This window comes from Microtus pennsylvanicus, chromosome 4 (assembly GCF_037038515.1).
Source record: "Microtus pennsylvanicus isolate mMicPen1 chromosome 4, mMicPen1.hap1, whole genome shotgun sequence".
NCBI lineage: Eukaryota > Metazoa > Chordata > Mammalia > Rodentia > Cricetidae > Microtus > Microtus pennsylvanicus.
The window spans coordinates 6,946,991-6,968,863 of record NC_134582.1 but is presented as its reverse complement, the minus strand read 5'-3'; positions in this window follow the sequence as shown (position 1 = coordinate 6,968,863).

The following is a 21,873-nucleotide window of genomic DNA, read 5'->3' as shown; positions in this document are numbered from 1 at the left end:
GCTTAGGGTTGAAGTGGGGCATAGGGTGTGGTGAGATACTAGAAGAAGAATTGCTACAATTCTGCTCATACTGCAGGTCTCTCTGTACTAGCCTTCCTTCTGGGGATTGGAGCTGGGTGCCTGGTCACAGCCATAGACTGTCCTTCATTGCTCCTGTGATAGGAGACTCTCCTGGAGTACCACCATCATCTAGGGAACACTTGACTTGTGCGTTTTCGATATCCTAGGTAGTTGCCTCTCCTGGTTAGTCTGTGTTGGTGGCCAGCATTGGGGGAGGGTCTGTGGGCATGCACTGAGACCCTATCTCCTCTGCCTCTCTCTCTGCCCTCCCACTCTGTTTTGGTTTGATTGAGACAGGGTTTCTCTGTGTGCCCTAGCTGTCCTGGAATTTGCTTTGCAGACCATGCTGGCCCCAAGTGCTGGGAGGATGAAAGGCATGCCCTACCACACCTGGCTGCCTTCCCATTCTTTGGAAGAGAAAGGAGACATGTAAAAACTGATATAGTTTTTTCTCTCTCCCTACTTGTCTTGGAATTGGATAGCTGCACAGTTCTCATGGTCTGGGTGATGTGCTCCGTTTGTCTGCTAACCAGACATCCAGGGTGTGTAGAGGATGAAGGCGACGGGCATCTGTATCTATATACAGATAGTTACCCTATATCTGCATATAGGGTGTGGACACTTGCATAAAGGGGTACAAACATCTGTACACGGGGATGTGAGCACCTGCATACAGAGGTACAGGCATCTGCACACAGGGTGTGAGCATCTGCATACTGGGGTACAGGCATCTTACACAGGCGGTGGGCACCTGCATGTGGAGTGTAGTCATCTGCATATAGAGTATGAGCATCTGTGCCCCAAAGATGCTGTGTCTGCATGCACTCTGCCCATAAAGCTTTTCTAACCCATACTTCCTACTCATGGCAGTCAAGACTGGCAGTCAGAGCTTCTCAAGCTGAAAGTGAGTTTTTAAAAAAAAAATCACTGTAGCATGATGAGAAGAAGAAAACTTACCAACAGGAAAGAAGCGCACCCCAGTTGGAGCCTGGTCAAGACTTCAGAGGAGACTCTGCGCCACAGGTGAGAGACATGAACGCTCAGGCAGGCCCAGCTGAGCTGTGTGGCCATTGCTGCCCGCCAGCTACAGCCCAGTTCCCAGTCTGCTCATCTACTGTAGCCTACTCCAGCGGCAGAGGATTTAGGCCTGACGAGAGCTCCTGTGGAAGGGACATGATGGCCGATGGCCAGTGTCCCGCTGCAGTAATAAAACGTCTAGACAGCAATTAGCGTTCATTTCCCCGAAGAATGCACCGTGTCATTGGAAAGTCCTCCACGCTGCACGGGAGCCATCAGGGTCTGCTTCCCCATGAATCAATTCTCAGATCTGATCAGGGTCTGTTTGGGAGCAACCAGGGCTCCGGACAGGCCCCTCTCACCCTTCTCTCTCGCTGTGCCTCGCGTTCTGGGCCCCCAAACAAAGCAGTCATCTCTAGTCTTCTCATCCTACAAACCTGTCCGGCCCGGGGTTTGGGAATGTTTTGTCCTGGGAGCAGGTGCTGTGGGTCTCCCTGTTTCCTTTCTGTTTAACCCCAATCCTGGATTCCAAATGTAAAGGCTGTGGCCACCAGGAAGGTGGCTTAACCAGGCTGACCACTAATCTGAGCTGTGGGTAGGCCTTGTGGTACCTGCTCCTTTCTCTTCTGAATTTTCTACACCATGCCCAAGCCCACTCTGCTGTTCTTTGTCTGGCCATTTTTTTTTAAAAACCCCATCCTGGCTTTTTGTAAAAGATCTCTTTATGTAGCTCTGTATGACCTTGAACTTTCGATCACTATGCCTCTACCGTCCTAGTGCAGGGATCCCAGGGGTGCCCCACCAGTCCAGTTTCATACAGTAGTGGGAATCGAACTCAGTGCAAGAACTCCACCTCAGTGAACTGTATCTCAGCTTCGTTACAGGGTTCTGATGGGTCTCAGTGGATCATGGTCCAATAAACAGGAAATGACTTCTTCCTATCCCGGCACTCCTGAGGCTCTTTCTGTGTAACTAAGAGGCTGCTCCCTTCATAGGCAGGCTATAGAGTCAGGGCGCCTTCTAAAATGGATGTGTTTTGCAACAGGGCTTGTCCCTGGACAGCCCTATGCCTTCTATAACAGAGAGGCTAAGAAAGGAGCTAGAGGAAACTTTCACATAGATGGAAAAACCAACCTACAGACTTTGATGTATAGGAAAAAACTTTCTAGAGGAGTTTGCTCCCCGAAGGTATACAAGTAATTACTGTAAGAACATAACTCATTTATGTGTTAAAGGATATGAAGCCTAGTTAGTACATATTAAAGAATATGGAAAAAACATACTGTTTGCAAAGCTGAAATGACAAGTTATTCCCACCAGGATGACACATATAGAATCTATTTGAGCAGGTACTTTGTTGTGCAAGCATGTGGCAACCAACCATCTTGCTCATGGTCTTTCTTAGCAGTGTTGTGTAGCTTGCATCTAATGTAGGGGTTCTCAACTTGTGGGTTGCTACCCCTTTGGGGGGTCAACAAATCTTTTCCTAAGATCAGTCGCCTAAGACCATCGGAAAACACAAATATTTACATTATGACTCATCACAGTAGCAAAATTACAGTTACAAAGTAGCAACAGAACTAATTTTATGGTTGGGATCACCACTACATGAGGAACTGCATTAGGAGTTGAGAACCATTGATTTAATGGAACGACAGTGATCTCCTATAATCTGGGGCCCAATTTATACTTCTGCAGGGAGGCATAAGAACTGCATGTTGTTCCTATTCTTGGGACTCTCTTCTTGGTTGGTCCCATGCTGACTCTTGTTTTGGGACATTCTTCCTCATTCAGGTAGGAACCCCAGCAGTTCTGATAGTGAGTCCTGGACGTGTACAGTGCCCCAGGCAACTGCTATAGTGACAGAGAGGGGCTCTAAGATGGATTCTGTCTTTGTTGTCCGGCGTCAGGTCAGTTTCCTGGGTTCCTGTGATTACTGGTCTCCGGGGAGTGTGCTGCAGAAGTACCACTGACGTGGCACAAAGCACCCCATGCTTAGTCACAGCAGCGACGGCGTGGTGGCTTGCTGCCCTGGTGACAGTGCTCTGCAGAGGGTGAATGGCAGAGATGCTCCTGTTTCCTCTGTGCCCTCCTTGGTGCTGGCCTCAGATGTCCCCTTCTGTGGCAAAGGTTGCCATAAAGTTTTCTAAGAAATTTACATAATTGTCCATTATTCCCGTCTCTGCCTCTCAGTATCTGTCCCTCCTAACATCCCGCAGTATATCTGTTGCCAGCCCCTGGCACGGGTACACCCCATCCTCTCTGAGACATTTTTTGAGATTGTAAATAAAAGCCACAGCACCGAGACGCAGACAAGATGGAGCCCATCGGAGCTGGAAGTCACAGCAAAGTTATAATTACAGCGGAGTGGCGCGGGGTGAATTCCTTCCACCCGTAGATTTAATTGTCGTCAGCTGCAGAGGACAGGGTGCACTGACCAGAGAAGTGGGGGTAGGGGGAGAATGGAGAATGCAGGCCCCAGGCGGTCTGCAGCCTCTGGGAGGGGCAGCAGGTCTGAGAATGTGCGCCCGGGGGAAGTCTGCAACTGTGTATCTATGTGTTCCCCAGGAGGATGACAGCAGCCCCTGAGATCTGATAGGATTTTTGCACAGTGGACTAGATCAAACTGTAGCACTGGGAACCTTTTGTCCAACCTCTGACACAAAAGGACATCCGGACAACGGAGAACTAGACAAATAGCAATTAAAAAATTCAGAGAGGAATATGAGGTTTTAAAAGTGTAACTTGTTGGTTACTTGCCTGAGCCACTTGCTCCCCAGAGGCACAGACTCATAGGCAGTGGGGGCTACTTGGTGCCCCTCCCCAGGCTTACCCCTTCTCTGCTTTGTGCAAGCAACATTAGGGCATGCAGGTTCCTTCTGGGCTCGCTGGTGGCCGAGTGGCCAGGGAAGGGAGGCAGCCCGGCTAATTGCTCCTTCACAGGGTGGAAATTCGCTTGCTGCTAATTCGAGACTCCAGCAATGATGATAATAACGATGCTAATGACTGTGGGAACAGGGATTATAGGTAAGACACAGTTATAATCAGGAAGCTGGTAATTACCTTGTAGCCACAACTGGGCTTTTGAATTTTATATTTCTTGCATTTTTTAGTTCTTAATTACAATAGTTCTATTAATGAGAGATGGCCTTCCAGAGGTAGATGGGGTTCATTGTGAGGGAAGGAGCGCATGCTCATGCAGCCTGCTCTTCCTCTGGCTGGGGAGACTAGCAGAAGTGAGATGTTCCTTCCCGCGGGAAGAGCAGCAGCACCAGTGGGCTCCTGAGGGCACACGCGGTAGCCGTGGGCTGTGGTTTCCATTTGTTTACTGTCTTGTGGATACCAGGAGCTCAAAGTCATTTTCCTTAACCGAAGGCGATGTTCAACAAAGCCTGCAATCATCAGGACACTATGACGGGGCAGTACTGGAAAGCCATGTCACCAACATGGGGGTGGGCTGGGGGTTCAGATATGAGCCCCTCTGACCAGTGACGTCTGACTGCTCTCACGAAACTGAAAGACCCCTCCGTTCAAGTATACAATGAAAACTATGTCTAACGAAGAGCCCTGAGCACATAGTCAGGGCCATCTGCACAGGACATATCATCACGTGAATGGCTGGCTGGCATACAGGCTCACATCTATACCTGTGTGTGCGGTTGTTGTGTGTTAATGTACGGCTGTTGCTCTTGCTGTGGAACTCCTCCAGATAACCCCTGTCCCCTCAAATAAAAAGCCTATTAGTGGCTTTCAAAGGTTGTAGCCCACTCATTATGTCACCTCACCTGCTGGCTTCAGGTTCTAAAGTCCACTTGGGTGTCTTGGGATTCCTGTTGAGCTCTGTTGATTCTTGAAGTAAGCAAACTTCACATGGACTTTCAGGGATGTGAGGTTGGAGGAAGAAGATGTTATGATGAATGTCACCCACCAAAAAAGTGCCATGTCGTGTTTCAGTGAAAGAAGATTGGGAAGGCCAGCCTGGGGTTGGAATAAGTCCTCAGAGAAGGGTCTAGGATGCAAGATTGCACACAGAAACTGCTGAGCAGGAAGGGATGGAAAGGGTTAGAGTCCAGGTCAGGACTGGTTTGAACAGTGCCTGATATAAGCATGGGAAATAGTTTAACATTGGCGGAACAGTTACAGCAACATTCAGGCTATGGGAGCCAATGCCTGGACCCTGGCTGAGATGAGCTGATGGGTGATTGAGCTGCTACTATGGGTCTGAGGCAAGTGTGAACTGCTGATAGGTGTGATGCAAGTGTGAACTGCTGGCAGGTGTGATATAGGCTTATTGAACTTCTGGCAGGTATGATTTAGGTGTGAACTTCTGGCAGGTGTGATGCAGGTATGAACTGCTGGCAGATGTAATATAAGCTTGAACTGCTGGCAGGTATAATATAAGTTTGAACTACTGACATGTGTGATACAGGTGTGAACTTCTGGCAGGTGTGATGCAGGTATGAACTGCTGGCAGTATGATGCAGGTGTGAACTGCTGGCAGGTGTGATATAGGCTTATTGAACTTCTGGCAGGTATGATTTAGGTGTGAACTTCTGGCAGGTGTGATACAGGTATGAACTGCTGGCAGGTGTGATGCAGGTATGAACTGCTGGCAGATGTAAGATAAGCTTGAACTGCTGGCAAGTGTGATATAGGTATGAACTGCTGGCAGGTGTGATGCAGGTATGAACTGCTGGCAGATGTAAGATAAGCTTGAACTGCTGGCAGGTGTGATATAGGTATGAACTGCTGGCAGGTGTGATGCAGGTATGAACTGCTGGCAGATGTAAGATAAGCTTGAACTGCTGGCAAGTGTGATATAGGTATGAACTGCTGGCAGGTGTGATGCAGGTATGAACTGCTGGCAGATGTAAGATAAGCTTGAACTGCTGGCAGGTGTGATATAGGTATGAACTGCTGGCAGGTGTGATGCAGGTATGAACTGCTGGCAGATGTAAGATAAGCTTGAACTGCTGGCAGGTGTGATGCAGGTATGAACTGCTGGCAGATGTAAGATAAGCTTGAACTGCTGGCAGGTGTGATATAGGTATGAACTGCTGGCAGGTGTGATGCAGGTATGAACTGCTGGCAGATGTAAGATAAGCTTGAACTGCTGGCAGGTGTGATGCAGGTATGAACTGCTGGCAGATGTAAGATAAGCTTGAACTGCTGGCAGGTGTGATATAGGTATGAACTGCTGGCAGGTGTGATGCAGGTATGAACTGCTGGCAGATGTAAGATAAGCTTGAACTGCTGGCAGGTGTGATGCAGGTATGAACTGCTGGCAGGTGTGATGCAGGTATGAACTGCTGGCAGGTGTGATGCAGGTATGAACTGCTGGCAGGTGTGATGCAGGTATGAACTGCTGGCAGGTGCGATGCAGGTATGAACTGCTGGCAGGTGCGATGCAGGTATGAACTGCTGGCAGGTGTGATGCAGGTATGAACTGCTGGCAGGTGCGATGCAGGTATGAAATGCTGGCAGGTGTGATGCAGGTATGAACTGCTGGCAGGTGCGATACAGGTATGAACTGCTGGCAGGTGCGATGCAGGTATGAACTGCTGGCAGGTGCGATGCAGGTATGAACTGCTGGCAGGTGCAATGCAGGTATGAACTGCTGGCAGGTGCGATGCAGGTATGAACTGCTGGCAGGTGTGATACAGGTATGAACTGCTGGCAGGTGTGATGCAGGTGTGAACTTCTGGCAGGTGTGATGCAGGTATGAACTGCTGGCAGTTGTGATACAGGTGTGAACTTCTGGCAGATGTGATGCAGGTATGAACTGCTGGCAGTATGATGCAGATGTGAACTGCCAGTGGGTATGATGCAGGTGTGAACTGCTGGCAGAAAATCAGAAGCTCAAGAATGGCCCATCCTAGACTGATAAAAAGTGACTAGGACTTTGGCCGGTGATTCAGTTAAAATTAGGAGTGGCTGCTTCTATAGACCGCATCCTGTGGTACTCATCTTCACTCCCTATGGGCACAGATGGTCTATGGGGAGTTTCCTTTCTGAAGGACCTGTGTAGAAAGGACCCCACAGTTCTATTAGCCTTGACACTGGACACTGCTGGCTTTCGTGAGCTGGGAAGGAGCAGAATCCCAAGCCCATTAGAGGCAGAGGATGGTATGAACTTTTAACTAAGAGGCAGCATCTGGCTATCTGTTCTCTGCACCCAGTTACTATGGGGAGTTTGGTAATGCAGATGCCATAGTGAACATGGAAAGACACCATGGGCTCCTTTCACACTCTAAAGCTTGAAGACAAGAAACTGCATATCACCTGTTATACCTCCAAGGATTAGGTCAGGTCAGAACCCATGCCTTCAGAAAGCTCCAAATTATTAAAAAAATACTCCCAGATACAAATGACCAATTGTGCCTTGTGGCCTCCATTCATGTGCAGTACTGTGTGACAGAGAGGAGCCCATACTTGCTAAACTTGTTTTAAACACCCCAATTGGTTTGGAAGAGAAGGCTTCTCATTGTCATCAGTGAAGCCAGTGGCTTCAGAGTGGCTGACCCATACGGGGCCATCAGGAGCAGCATGCACAGGGCAGCCACTTGAGCCTCAGCCCATTCTGTTTGTTCTTTGACTGAAGCCATGTAAACCACCCGGGTGACCTGGCCACTGTCTGGAAGAGTTTCTTATATCAGTGTAGAATCTAGACTCACTGGCTGTGTGGGATAAGTGCTTTTCTCTCCCTTCTTCAGCTGCATCTTCATAGAGCGTCCTTTTCCTTAAAGACAAGATGTGCATTTCTTTCTGTGACAACCAATATTGATTGTCAGCTTGATGGACTCTCAAGTCTTCCAGGATACAGGCCTCTGGCATGCCTGTGAGGTAGTATCTAGACTGAGCAGATAGGCGTGGGAAGAACCCTCCTACCTGTAGGTGGTGCTGTTCCATGGGTTGATGTCCTGGACTGCATAAAAAGCAGAAAAATGTGTACCGGTGTTCATCTCTCTCCCTTTCTGACTACGACTATAATGTGACCAGCTGCCTCATGCTCCTGTTCCATGTCTCTTCCACTCTGAGGGTGATTTATAACGAGAACAGACGCAAACCTCATTTTCCAAGTTATGTTTTCTTCTGTCTTTCAGTAAAGATGCACCTACAGGGACAGATATGATAAAATGATTGTCCTACAGGGTGGTGGGCTTGCAAATCTGGGACATGGAAACCACTTGTATCAGAGACACAGACAAGAGCTTCCAGTTACCTTCCTTCCGAGCTTCCTGTAGTGAGCACAACGAGAAGGGCTGGATGTGGGCTCCTGCTCTGCCTGGGATGTGCAGAGCAGTAGGAGTGGGCCTTGCCCTTGGCTGCTCTCCGGGGGGCACTGACAGCATCTAGCCTTCCCTCTGTTAACGTGCTTGGCAAGGTAACATTCGAACATATTTACATTCTGTACTTAATTAAAGATGCTCATCGGATCCATTTGGGCAACTTGATATTGAGAAGAAGGGAGCAGATCTTTATGGGGATCGTCCTCCAAAGGAGGATGAAGTCACCATCATGGAATCTAAGGAGGAAACATTAACAGACCATCTGATGTTCTGCAAAGGGAGCTTCGGGAAGAAATAAAAGAAGGCCTGGATTGTCATTGCAGTCCATCTCATTCTCGGGCTGCGCCCAGCCAGGCCACCCGCGAGCTGGGATCCCATTAGGAGAGCTGGGCAGCGGCTTGTATTTATTAAATCTGGGAGAGGTCCATCAATCATAGCCACGGGCCTCAGTGTTTGCTGGGCTGGGGAGAGTCCCACATGTACCCTTTGAAGTGTCTTTTACTGAAGGTAACATCTGAAGACTGTAAACAACGAGTTCCTCTTTCTGATGGGGACTTTGTAGGGGATGCTGGGAGATGCAGAGCCAGGCAGAGAAGGGGCAGCTGCGCAGAAAAACTTATGTGGGCAATTTGCACATTACCACTCTCACACTTAGTAACTAGGTCCTTAAAAATGGAATCCTTTATCTGGGAGGTCTGTAGGCAATAGGGCCATGTGGGCACATACGTGTTTCCTGTGACACACACCTCAGTTACGGGGAACAGCAAGGAAATCCTGCATGAGCGAGCTCCTCCCTGCATGAGGCATTGGAGCTCAACCATCTCCCTATGTAAATCTGGAACTTTAACAAAAGGGAACATTTCCATTCATAAAATTAGCAGTGAGAATGAGAGATGACCTGGGGGGCAGGGCGGGAATCATTAGCCATACAAATGTGAAGACTCAGGTTTGAATCCCCCAGGTGCGGTAACACGTCTGTTATTTTAATGCTCCTACAGATGGTAGGTGGAGACCGGAGAACCCCTGAAGTCTGTGGGCCAGCCAGCTTACACAATGTTGAGCCACAGGTGCTGTTTTAGACAATGAGGAAGATGAAGCCAAGTTGTCCACATACATCAACACTCATGTCCATTATGCGTGCACTCATGCACACACATACAGACACATACACACACATAAATGCATGCACACACATGTTATAACACAGAAAAACATACACATAAAAGAAAGTTAGCAATGTTATAAAGAATTATGCTTTAATATCACCAATCATTTTAAGACTAAATATCTCTGGATTTTTTAATTTACTGCTTTTCTTCTTTATTTTCTTTTAAAAATACATATTTTAAAATTTATTTTTATTTTACATGTATTAGTATTTTTCCTGTATGTATGTCTGCATTAGAGTGCAGAATTCCATGGGACAAGAGTTACAGATAATTGTGAGCCACCATGTGGGTGCTGGGAATAGAACTCAGGCCCTTTAGAGGAGCAGCCAGTGCTCCTAACCACTGAGCCGTCTCTCCAGTCCCTTCTTTATTTCCTTATTATTTTTTTTCTGTTAAAACAGGGTCTTGCATAATCCAGACAGTTCCCTGAACTTTCTGCCAAGTTGAATTTGGTCTTGAACTCTGGCTCACCCTGCCTCATCTCCAAGATGCTGGCAGTATAGGCACTCACCATCCCACTGTCTGAACTGATCGCTTTTTATTCTCAACAAAGTATGTTGCTGTCAGGTCTCGAGGGGTGATGTATCTTTGAGACATAATATATGATAGAAATTAACAACAGGCTGCAAAAATCAGTAGCAAACCTGAGAATTTCAGGAATGTGGTCAGCTGAGTGTGTTTGAAGACTCTTTCCTGGAGACAGGTTCAGGTGCTGGAATTTCAGCCACATCACACTTTTGACTTTGAAAACTTATTAGCTTTCCAATGGTGGATTAAATGAGATTTTTACTTCTAAAATATGCTCTTAGATTTGATATTTTTATCTCTTTGCAAGCAAAGGAAGAAATATTTGTGTGAAGACTCATTGCATGAGCAGTTGAGATCTTGAGGAGCCATCTACACATAAGGAAGAAACAGTTAATGCCAAGGTTTTGTTCTAAAAAGAATAAATGACAAGGAGATGGTGACACTATAGGCCAGAGTCCAAGGAGGACCACATCTGGGCATGCTCCATGCTAACCCTGTGTGTGGAGTAGTGAAAACCAGCGATGTTAGCTGTAGTTTCAACAGGCACAACACCAGTGGCCTCTGTCGGGTGTAGAGCTGGTGACAGCCAGGGGCTGTGCCAGCCTTGTTCTGACCGTCAGTGGGCAACGAGGCAGGCACTGCGTGGCAGTATTAGCTTTGCTTCAGCAAATGAGGACCCAAGGATTGTGTCCCTTCAGTCTGGTGACTGTTCCTTGTTTAGGGAAGGTCCCTGAAGCTGTGTGCCTAGGATGCTACATGTGTTTATTTTAGTATAAATTAAATTTTTATTTATGTATAAAATTAAATTTTTATGTATATACATGGTGTATATTTGCACTTGTACGTGTGTGTGTGTGTGTGTGTGTGTGTAGAAGCAAGCCATGGTGCGTGTGTGGAAGTCAGATGGCATTTTCAGAAGTAGACTCTTTCTTTCTATCATGTTGATTCTGGGGACTGACTTCAGGTCATCAGGCTTGGTGTAAAGTGCCTTCACCCACTTATCCATTTTTTTGTTTCTGTTCTGAGCTGGAAAACTCAGAACCAGGCTCCTAGTGGTTCCAGTCCCATGTAGCAAACAATTATGCCAGAATGATACTATACTTCTCAAGGGCCTGGCACCCAGGGGAAAGGGACTCTTGAAAAAGAGAAGGCTCTCTATGGCTGCTCTCTGGTGTCTCAGGTCTCTCTGGCTGCTCAGGTCTGGGGGGACCTTGCTGTCCCTTCTTCAGTGATGCTAATGCTTTAGGCCCCCAATGCAGAAGTGGAATATGACCAGCATCTGAACTGTCATGCAGCAAGCAGAGTGCGATGAAATAAAACACCATGCCACATCTTGTGTGTGGTCAGGAGATGTACCTTACATACAACTTCCATCTTTGCTCCACACAGTCAGTATCTCCAGATGCTTGGCTGGCCTGGACTTTGTCCTGTCTCTTTGGGTCTGCTCTTGGAGCATCCTGCATTCTCAATATCTTTTCGATGTTTTATTGTCCAGTGATTTGCCAGGTTTATAATCTCTTGACCATATCACCTGCTCTTGGATGGCCTCAGATCTGGCTGTACTTCACAATGCCTTATGCAGTGACTGCCTCAGGACAAACACTTGTGTACATGTGGTTACATGATCTCCAAGATGAATGGCATGATGAGGGGATTTTGAGGGCAGAGCTGGCAATTCGATTGCATTGCCCCCTGAGCCAGGCTCTTGGCATTGAAGCAGTACTTCCTGTTGGCCTGGCAACCGAGATTAGGAGTTTTCAGTCCACCAGGGCCAGAGCCCATCTTCTTGACTGGCCCAGGATGGAGGCTCTTGTGGGGGAGCACTTAGCCTTCTCTAGAGGAGCTGGGTATGAACTCATGCAAACAGTCATGCCTTTACTGCCTTTTTTGTGGGACCCTTCTGTTTATCTTGTTTTTCGAAGAACCCAAAGATGAACACTGTTTCAAGGAAATCACACTGACACACTAATACATATTTATATGTCGTGTCAACCTTGCTTTTGAAGAAGACTTAAATCCTATTGGACTGCGTGGTTGTTTGGGTCCTGGGAGACCGGGTAGGGCGCAGGACACTAATGTGCACAGTGTGGTGGCCTATGAGAAGCTCCACTGGTCACACAGTGAGAAGCCATCATGGAGGTCCCTGCTGGCATGGCTGGGATGGCCACTGGGATTGCTGCTGCATCATAGCTACTTTTGGAGGTAGTTGGCTTTCTCATACTGACTCCTGTTTCCTGCTGATCTCATGATGGAGATGCTGGGCATGGCCAGGGAATTTGCAGCAAATTAAGACAAACTACCTCACATCCTGCTGTGGCATCTGCTCTTCAGGGTGGACAGTTACCAAATTCTGTCACTTAAGTAGCCTCTCCATTGGTGGTTACAGGTTTGAGCAATGGCCAATGGAGTCATTTTTTTTTATTGTTGTTGTTCAAGTCTTCATTGCTCCAATTAGAAATCAGATAGCTCTTCATGAGAAGACAAGGTTAAATACAGTCCTGTCCCAGTGAAATATGAAACATCTTGTTGAGACAATAGAATGTAACACTGTGTCGACACAGCCTTGCCTCAGCACAGCCCAGCTCCGTCCTCATTATGGAAGACAGGACACTTTAATTCTTGCTTTGGGATGGAAGAAGCGTGTGGGCACCAACATAAGCCATCTATCCACCTGCATGACTGCTGGAACCAGATCTGAGAACTGAATGTTGGGTTCCAAAAGCAAATTTTACTGCCAATTACAAGACTACAGAACACCTGAAAAATCCTGGCATTAAGAAGTTTGTTGGGAAACATGGGTGGTGGGGATGCTGGTGAATTTATGAGCATAATGAAGGAAGGGGGGAGGGCAATGCCCCTCTGAAGTTATTTGAAGCCTCATTCTACATACCATCAGGAAGTAGGTGTGAGCCTACTCTCTCTCTCTCTCTCTCTCTCTCTCTCTCTCTCTCTCTCTCTCTCTCTCTCTCTCACACACACACACACACACACACACACACACACACACAAGGACAGTTGGAGTAGTGTGGGAAGTACTTCTGTATATGTGTTGCTTTTAGGTTAGTAAATAAAAAAAAGCTGCTTTTGGCCAATAGCCACACTGGAAAAGATATAGAGAGAGAGTAGGCAGAGTGAAGGAGAAACCATGTAGCTGTTGCCAGGGACAGACGCCTTTGCTGGAGCCCACCAAAACTTTGCCAGTAGGCCACAACCTCGTGGTGATACATAGATTAATAGAGATGTCTTAGCTAAGGATATAAGAGCTAGCAAGCAATATGCTTAGGCTGTTGGCCAAACAGTATTGCAAATAATATAGTTTCTGAGTGATTATTTTGGTTCTGGGCAGCTGGGAACAAACAAGTGGCCTCCCCCAACAAGTATGCAGTGCTTTCCTTGTTTTAGTGGCTTGTTAGGACAGCATCTAGGGGATGGGGCAGGACTGGGCATCAAGGATGCCACCAAATGGTACTCTTCTTCCTCCATTCCTAAAGGGTTCTGCACTCTAGGATGGGACAGTAGTAAAGGAAAAGGTACAGTAGACAGCAGAGAGGCACTGAGACTTCGGGGCTGTGTGAATAAACTGTTCTCCAGCCTATTTCCATGTTGCTTTTCTGTTATTTCTAGAAATGTCAATGTTTTCAACTTCTTTTTATAAAATCCACTGTTTAGTAAAGTTCTTTTTTTTTTGTCACTTGAATTGGTTTAATAAAATGCTGATTGGCCAGTAGCCAGAGTAAAGTTCTTTTTATTGTAGAGGTTAACTCCATTTAAGAGGCTGAAAATATTGTTTATCATTACATACTTATCAAATAATTGAAAAAATATAGTTAAATTTAGTGACTTTATTAGTCACTGCCCTGTTAATTCTACTGTAATTAAAAATACCACATATTTACTATAGAAAATACAATACTGGCTGGATTAGGTTGAATAAAGAATTTTTATGTTAAGAAAATCCAAAGCATGGTAGTATACTCTGTAATCCCAGGACTGAGGAGGTGGTGACATTTGTGTGTCTATGTGTGTGTGTGTGTATGTGTGTGTGTGTGGTGTGTGTGTATGTGTGTGTGTGTGGTGTGTGTGTGTATGTGTGTGTGTATGTGTGTGTCCCCGAGGCTTCCTTCTCAGATAGCCTAACTTTCTGAGTTCTAGGACAGCGAGAGAGCCTGACTAAAACTATGAAAACAAAAACATAAACAACAAAATCAAACAAAACAAGCACCTCCTAGTCTGGCACGAAACCCCCTCTAAAACCACGGTAGGTGGAAGGAACGACATTGAGGCGATCCTCTGTATGTGTGCACAAGCGTGTTCTCCCCACCCCTCCCACGCTACATGCATCTCCTGTCTCTGTTCTGCCTCCTTGTGTTCAGTGTTGTCGGGTTGTCAGTCCCCTTCTCTCAGGTGAGGAGTAAGGAAGGAAATGAGCACACGGGGTCTTGTGAACGACATGGCAGGAGAGAGGCAGGTGTGGAAGAAAGCAGGCTCCCTGCGGGTGACACCGGTTCCCGCTAATGACATGATGGATTTTTCTGTTAGTTCGCTAATATTGTTTTATTATTGGCATGCACATCAATCCCTAAGAAAATGAATATAAACCAGGAACCGCGTCCCGGCCTCCTTGGCAGCCAGCGCATTGCTTTGGAGAGTCTGTCTCTGTGGCACTGAGCGGAGCCATTTCCATTTACCCACATTCAATCAAGGGTTTGTCTTTTGTATCCCTGGGCAATTGCATAACTCTAATATTGACCTTAACTGAAGTCCTTTGTTTTGTACCCTAACAGCCCGAAGCATTAAAAATGCGTGTTTACTTAATTTGTCCTGGCATGCAGTGTAATTACAAGCAGTTTGTTTTCTCTGTTGTAAAATACGGTCTGGAGAAGGGATAAAGTAATGTGGAAATTAACATTGTGATGTACTGTATCGTGCAATAGCACTAAAAACACTCAGCCGGGCTGGCTTTGGAGGTCCTATTTGTGTGTGTGCAACAGCAATAAAGAACTAAATGCCTCTTCCTGAACTATATTTGCATGATTCTCGACTGCTGTAAAATTAGTCTTATCTGCCTCCCAGAATAAACAACACAGCAACAAACTCAAAGACCCCACAGCATGCATGGTGCCCTGTGGCTTTGAACCTGAGTCTCTGTGCCTGGGCTACCAGCAATAAGTACTTGTGATGGGGTAGGCAGGAGGACAGCTGTCCTTGGCTGAGTCCCAAGGGCTCAGGTTCTGCTGCGGTACTTGTGTATCTGTGCTTGGTTCTCTGGGGCTGGGACATGCCCAGGTGAGGGTAGGGGATGCTGGGTGACACCGACTAAGGTGAGTGGAAAGGTTTTGCCACTGTGACCGAGTCCTTGCTCTTCTTCCTCCTTCCTGCTGCTAAACATCCTGGACACTCATCACGAAGGACACCGTATAAATAATAAATTACCCTGTATCATTTATCTAGTGCTGAGATCACAGATAGAAATGTAATGAGTCTCTTAAAACAAAGGTGGCAAATTCACCATCTGCCATGGGCCACCTTAGGACATGGTCCAGGGACACAGAGCTTTGTACAAGGTAGCCAAGCTGTGCTTCCCTTTCACTTCCTGTCCAGCCTGCTCCCTGTTGGTTTTAAGCAGGTAAAAGAATACCTTGTGAGCCTGGCTGATCCTATGTCATTGTCCTTTTTTTCACAACCTGCCTGAAAATGGCCTTACTCCACAGCGTGGCAATTTTTAAAAAATTAAACAAAACAAAATGACCCTCCCCGACAAAATACCAAATGTCCTTGCCTATAGCCCAGGTTAGCCTGGAGCTCTTTATGTAGCTCTGGCTGGCCTTGTGATCCCTTGCCTCTGCTTGCCAAGTCCTGGTATTACAGGTGTGCATCACCACTAGGTTGTATGTGGCTTTGAAATGACTCCGGGAGGTCTCACAGGCTTTTTCCTTCATTTTGCTGCAACATAGCAGATGACCAGGCTCTCAAACACCTTGACACGTGTGTTCCTTTTGTGCTGGAAGTGGGCCTTTCATTTCCCAGCGCAGAGGACAGCTTTGTTCCCTGAAGAGGGCATGCTCCCCCACCTCAGGTGTGGCCACAGTAAGGCTACACAGCTGCAGCCAGGCTGTGGACTCACCTTCAGAGCCCACAGAGGAGGGTGGGATTGACTGTGAGGAACAGAGGACTTCATAACCACAGCCCAAGGGTGAACACCCCCAAACCTGGGCTGACTATAGATTATTGGAGAAGATCAGGTCAACAAATACCTTAATAATTTCCCCCTGTAATTTACGACCTTTAAGAAAGAGAATCAATAACATTAAACGTTGGTCCAGCCAGCAGCAGTTCATGGTGTGTGTGTGTGGGAATCTTCTAGTCATTGTCTTTGTTTCTCTGCAATTCTGGCAACGTCATCCCCTCCTCACAGGAAGAGGAGGCATGCTCCTCTCACCTCAGAGCTCTGGGTCCTCTGCCGGTCTGCTGAGCTCTGATTCCTGTGGGACAGGTATCAGAGTGTGAGCTTGTGAGAGTGAGGGTCTCAACTACAGTCCCTGCTTCTGCTGCTGGCTCTACTCTGGGTGATGCCACCTCAGAGGCTGTTGCCACACTGCCAACTCTAGTCTACACTGTAACACACATTTTCACTAACTTAGACTAAGAGAGGAAAATGTAGTGGATGAAGGGAGATGGTGGCCATCTTACTGCATTTTCTTCACCTGGTGACCCTTCCTAAAAGAGCAGGAAAATGAAAAAAAAAAGAGACATTTTCCCTATGACCTAACTCCCTCCCTCCCTCCCTCCCTCCCTCCCTCCCTCCCTCCCTCCCTCCCTCTATCATCCATCTACCATCCATCCATCCATCTCCCCATATGCTGAGTACCTTCAATGCTGGAGTCACAGCAAGTATGTCTATATAGTATGTGAGTGAAGGTGGCCTTAGGAAACCTGCAAGCCAATGATGCCGATGGATCAGGGCCAGCTGATGCCTAGCAACCGAGTTCCAACTTGGTGCCCGGGCTTGGGTTCAATTGCATTGTCTGGGTCCTGATGAAGTTCACCTGCATCTAAAAATCCTGTTTTATTAAGATGTAGTACTGAATACTGAGAACTCAGTACTCTCATGGGTTTTTTTTCCTGCCTATTGGAGCACCACACCGGAATTTTCCCGGGCTGTGGAGATTCCGAGTGGCCCCCACTTAGTCTGGCTGCTATCCTGCTTATACACATTGCGAGACGAGAGAAGGCCGTCTTTACATTGAGCTTTTGGGGTGATGCTGGTGGACAGAGTATATGTTGGTATACTGACGGCAGGTCTTTCTGCCCCAGTGACATCTGGAGCCACAGGTGGCATCCATGAAATCCACGGAAGTGCGTACAGTGATGGAGAAACCTGTGACCTCCCCTCAGGAGAGGTCTGAAAAGAAAATCACCTGGTGTCTGTGGCTCAAGGGACCAGATCCTGGTTGGACCTTTGCCCAGGTATGTTGTGGGGAGCAGGGAGTCTCTGGAAAGACATTTTTAGGCATTGCAGATCATGCTTTGTCAACGGTCGCAAGGAACATCCTCGGCAATGCTGAACTGGAGCAAGCAGGGCAGTCTCCCCTCTGAGGTGTCTTGAAGGCATTCTGTGGACAGCAGCTTCAGGCTAACATCCAGCTTGGTGCCATGGAATAGACTGCAACATCCCAGAGATGATCAGTTCCAAGAGTATCTGCCAGATCTGAACTGGTCCACTGGGCTCAGTGATGCTTCCTGGCTCAGAGTCCTGTTCTGTTTCTGCCTGAGCAGGTCTAGAGGATGGGGTTGGGCCAGTAGCAGCTCTATAGGCCTTTGGGGTGACTTTATTTCTTGTGATTCCATCCTGTGCCTGCCTTTAAAGTTCCTTAATTATATTTAAAATTGTATGTGTATGTGTAAGTGTAGGTGACTTTGGATGCTTTGGAAGCCAGAGTGTTGGCTTCCCTGTGCTGCAGGTACAGGTGTTTGCCAGCTTCCCAGGGTAGGCGCTAGGAACAGAACTTGGGTCTTATGCAAGAGCAATCCCCTTCAACTGTTGAAATACCTCTCCGGCCAGCTTTGTTCTGTTCTCTAGCCCAGCATTTGGTCTTTGGTTTACTTTGATCCAGTGAAGGAAACGCAGCAGGCACTGGGGTTCCTTCTTGTGAGTTTCCTCAGAGCAGCCTTACCAGGGCTGCCCTGAACCTTGTGTGTGGAGCGGCAGAGCAGGGAGAAGCTAGGAGCTGGAGGTGTTGACCCTGGAAGCTTGAGCAAAAAGAGTGGGCCCAGCTGTGAGGGTTGAGTCACTGTGGTGAGGCCCAACCCTACGGAATGAGAGCAGGCCCAACTGTGAGAGCTGACTGAGTCACTGTGGCAAGGCCCAACACTATGGGATGTGGCTAGGCCAAGAAACAACAGGGTCTTGATGTCACAAACATCGGGATGGCATGTGGGTCTATAATCACACTGGTAGGCCCGAGGGAAGCCTTCCAGTACTCACTTACTCCAGGTGACTTACTGGAAGCCCTCTGGGCCTGTGAGTGCTTCTAGACAATGATAGCTACCCCATCGCTACTAAGCCCTGCAGGGAACCCGCAGTCCTGCCATTTGCTGAGGTGAGAATCAGCAGGCAATGGTCTCCTTCAGCCACTCCTAGTCCCAAGTCCCCACACCCCAAGGTTTGGAACCCATTACAAGTTGAGTTTCTTGGGGGCAGAGAGGAATTATAATCAGTACTTCCAGAGCTTCTAGGTGAGCGAGGCCATGAGGGCTCTCTGTGTGCCTTCTTCCCTGTTACCCTGGCTTTCTGCGGAATGAGTGACTGAATCAGAGTGAACTATGGCTGAGACCTGCGTAGGCAGATACTGTGTAGACAGATGCTACATATATTACAGTTGATGCAGAAACAGCCTGCACACCTGCAGCTGGAGATCCTGCGGTCATGCCGTTGGGTCCCTCTCTGACTACTTCTCCACCGACTACGGCTTTCCCACTTGTTTTCCTGAATTGTCTTGTCTGCAAGAACGATACTACACAGAGTTTATTCTACGACATCTCTAGGTTAAGCAACCTTGAGAGAAGAGCCCAACTAAGTGTGAATGAACAAATCCTCAAGATGCATGCCTAGCCAGAGAGGCAATGTCTGGAGAGGCTGGGCAATTGGAAGCCACAAGCAGCCTGTTCTGTATTCATTCTTCTTTCTTTGAATGAATCAGACAACAAAACCATTGAAAAGACAGCCCACATGTGCTTAGCTCCTAAGATTGTTTGACTTTCTACACTTGTGTTTCTTTCTCAGAGATGGGAACTTTGAGGACCTCTCCAGCTCTCTGTCCTGGAGACCCAGCACCAGAGGCAAAGAAGTCAGGTAGCCCAGGCTGCAAGTCATGACTCTCAGGGAGACAGACTCCCTTGGAGTCTCCCCAATGGCAGACTTCTTGACATTTGATACTTTATGTGAAACTGTGAGGTCATTGCTCAGCAGGGAAAAGCCAGTAAATTATTTGTCTGCTAACAATTTGAGAGTATTTTTAAGAGATTGTCTGTCTGCACCTTTGACTATTGGCAGACCTCCCCTAGGCATCACAGTCCCCAACTCAGAGAGAAGCACATTGTATTTACACACTGTTCCTCCAGGGCACCTTGTCACCCTCTGTGTTTCCTTCCGTCCTACATCTGCCTGCTGTGACAGCCCATGTCTTATGATGGATTCTGCTTTGAGGAAAGCTGCAGATGGGAACTGAGGATGTAATGGTTTCTGAAGAAAAGGCTGAACCATATACCAGAAGGCCAGATGCCTAGGTGGGCAGAACTTGGTAGGTAATGAATTGGTGGAGAGAAAGGAGTCCCAGGCTGGATGTACATTCATGAATGACCCGTACCATCTGGTAGGAGGCAGAGCTTGAACCTGATGAACCTGAGCCTTGCTGCAGTGTGAAGCCTTACCTGACGCTGGCAGTGTGGTGCAGGGCAGGGCACAGCAAGGATTACCCAGGCTTCTGGACTTGCCCCAAGGTCTTTTAGTTGGCACCAACTGAAACTCTTAGCCTCCATTTTTTTCTCTCCTGCAGACTACAGGTGATGCTAACAGTGCCAAATGGGACACAAGGGCTGGCCACCCACTTGGTGCTCAGTAGAGGTCGGCCAGTTGCTTGGGGACCTGTGTATACCTGGCATGGCCTGCTGACATCAGCTGTGTTTGTAATTCTTTCCTGGATAGTGGAATCTCACAGTGTGCTTGATTCTCTGAAAGAAGCTCTGAGGTTTCCCATATAATTCACTCCACATCATTCCCAGCACCGTGGGACTCTTGGGAAACCCTCTTCAACACTCGTCAGAGATTCTTGAGACAGTGCAGCTTTGTGGCCTGCTTTGCTCCTGTAGCCTGGGCTCTCTGTTGTTGGGGTGTGCTGCCCAAGGGCTGTCTGTTGTTGGGGTGTACTGACAATGGCCTGTCAGTTGTTGGGGTATACTGACCATGGTCTGTTGTTGAGGTGTACTGATTATGGTCTGTCTATTGTTGGGGTGTACTGACATGTCTGTCTGTTGTTGGGGTGTACTGACAATGGTCTGTCTGTTGTTGGGGAATACTGACAATGGTCTGTCAGTTGTTGGGGTGTACTGACAATGGTCTGTCTGTTGGGGAATACTGACAATGGTCTGTCAGTTGTTGGGGTGTACTGACAATGGCCTGTCTGTTGTTGGGGTGTACTGACAATGGTCTGTCTGTTGTTGGGGTGTACTGACAATGGCCTGTCTGTTGTTGGGGTGTACTGACAATGGTCTGTCTGTTGTTGGGGTGTACTGACAATGGTCTGTCTGTTGTTGGGGTGTACTGACAATGGCCTGTCTGTTGTTGGGGTGTACTGACAATGGTCTGTCTGTTGTTGGGGTGTACTGACAATGGTCTGTCTGTTGTTGGGGAATACTGACAATGGCCTGTCTGTTGTTGGGGTGTACTGACAATGGTCTGTCTGATGTTGGGGTGTACTGACAATGGTCTGTCTATTGTTGGGGTGTACTGACAATGGTCTGTCTGTTGTTGGGGTGTACTGACAATGGTCTGTCTGATGTTGGGGTGTACTGACAATGGTCTGTCTGTTGTTGGGGAATACTGACAATGGTCTGTCTGTTGTTGGGGTGTACTGACAATGGTCTGTCTGATGTTGGGGTGTACTGACAATGGTCTGTCTATTGTTGGGGTGTACTGACAATGGTCTGTCTGTTGTTGGGGTATACTGACAATGGTCTGTCTGTTGTTGGGGTGTACTGACAATGGTCTGTCTATTGTTGGGGTGTACTGACAATGGTCTGTCTGTTGTTGGGGTATACTGACAATGGTCTGTCTGTTGTTGGGGTGTACTGACAATGGTCTGTCTATTGTTGGGGTGTACTGACAATGGTCTGTCAGTTGTTGGGGTGTACTGACAATGGTCTGTCTGTTGTTGGGGTGTACTGACAATGGTCTGTCTATTGTTGGGGTGTACTGACAATGGTCTGTCAGTTGTTGGGGTGTACTGACAATGGTCTGTCTGTTGTTGGGGTGTACTGACAATGGTCTGTCTATTGTTGGGGTGTACTGACAATGGTCTGTCTATTGTTGGGGTGTACTGACAATGGTCTGTCTGTTGTTGGGGAATACTGACAATGGTCTGTCTATTGTTGGGGTGTACTGACAATGGTCTGTCTGTTGTTGGGGTGTACTGACAATGGTCTGTCTATTGTTGGGGTGTACTGACAATGGTCTGTCTATTGTTGGGGTGTACTGACAATGGTCTGTCTGTTGTTGGGGTATACTGACAATGGTCTGTCTGTTGTTGGGGTGT